At 38.2% G+C, this 955-nt stretch overlaps 1 long non-coding RNA gene across 1 annotated transcript; it reads left to right on the top strand.

Annotated features, from left to right (window-relative positions):
* Positions 1 to 6: 6 nt before the first annotated feature.
* Positions 7 to 427, top strand: LOC107833432 (uncharacterized). Its single transcript, XR_001659177.1, has 2 exons — positions 7 to 80; positions 338 to 427. It is a non-coding gene; the product is annotated as an uncharacterized LOC107833432 (long non-coding RNA).
* The last annotated feature ends 528 nt before the right edge of the window (positions 428 to 955 follow it).

Raw genomic sequence — 955 nt, 5'->3', positions numbered from 1 at the left:
TGGCAAGCAGTTTTCTGCATGGTCAGCATTGAAGGCCATATTGTCTTTGAGAGGGTCCAGCCAACATTCCAGACAGGACAGTGTTGTTCATCTTCTACACCTTCAACACCCAATATCAACATGAGGCAGTCAAGACTCTGGAACGGTAAAACCATTCCTATAATTTATTTTTACAATGAACAAATTACGACATGGTTTTAAAGCAAGTTATGATTAACATTTGACAAAGTGGTGATGTTCTCTCTTTATGTAATTAAAAACAGCTTTATATATTGTACCAGCTGTCTTCAGAATGCCACACTATATATTCTCAGGAATTTTCCCATTTTTGATTTAGTTTTTTAGTCGCTACATTGGGATTAACCCAGAAAGGGGCACAAAAGCCAATCATGGGAAGATGGTATCCAAAAAGACAAGAAAGACCATTTAAAAAGAAAAAGCAGACGGTGAACGTGCAGGTTTCCACCCTCATCGAAAACCTGATGGACTTTGAGTGGCATCTCATTCAGGTTAGGTATTAATGTGTTCTATCGTAAAACTAAGACTGTACTTTAAAAAGTAGCATTACAGTTTTCTTTGCAGTCAAGATGTCTAAATCTTAGATGTGCACGAAAGGAGCACAATGTTTTGCTAACACTACAGCTACAAAACAAGCCCCAAAGTTTCACAGGTCAGTAAAAGGTTTTAATTTAAAAAAAATATCTAGGGAGCTGGAAGTAGGTCAGTTATGTTCCCTTGACTTCAACAACCTTAGCATGTTGTGCTGCGCAGTTCGGTGTGTTTCGGTTCAGTTTATAAGACGACCCTCACACCAGCTCTGTGACAGAGCATCAGTCCAGCAGGTTTTTAAGTTATGAACCCCGCTGTGTTTACTTGTAGTAATCACAAAATAAACATCAAGACAGAAAAAAAAACTGTTACGGACTGAATATTCTGTTCTTTGTGTGGGAAATGT

Source organism: Poecilia formosa, unplaced genomic scaffold (genome assembly GCF_000485575.1).
Source record: "Poecilia formosa unplaced genomic scaffold, Poecilia_formosa-5.1.2 Scaffold382, whole genome shotgun sequence".
NCBI lineage: Eukaryota > Metazoa > Chordata > Actinopteri > Cyprinodontiformes > Poeciliidae > Poecilia > Poecilia formosa.
This window is presented reverse-complemented; position numbering and strand designations above follow the sequence as displayed.